Consider the following 392-nt stretch of genomic DNA (forward strand, 5'->3'; position numbering starts at 1 on the left):
CAGCAAGTTTATGACACTGACAGATTAAATCTCTTTTGTATAACTAGAATTAGCTATGGGTTCTCTTTGCTAAATATTCCGCCACTAAATAATTTATTTTTGATAATTCGTCTAATAGCTTCTTTTTTGTTTGGAGATAGAATTTGTCCATGGTTAATTTGTTTTCTTTTGTAGTGCTCTATTCAAGCATGTTAAAAATACTATCTAAAAATTACACAAATACAAAACTTATATTTCTAATATTACAAAAAATCTCAACTTCCTAAACGTATTACAAAAATCTCAACATATACACAGAATGTTATGTATATGTCAGCTATGTTATGTATATTTTTAGGGAGAGAGATTAAAGTAATTAAAAAAATGGGAGAGTGTAATTACTTTCAAAAGGC

This window comes from Capsicum annuum, chromosome 3 (genome assembly GCF_002878395.1).
Source record: "Capsicum annuum cultivar UCD-10X-F1 chromosome 3, UCD10Xv1.1, whole genome shotgun sequence".
Classification (NCBI taxonomy): Eukaryota; Viridiplantae; Streptophyta; class Magnoliopsida; order Solanales; family Solanaceae; genus Capsicum; species Capsicum annuum.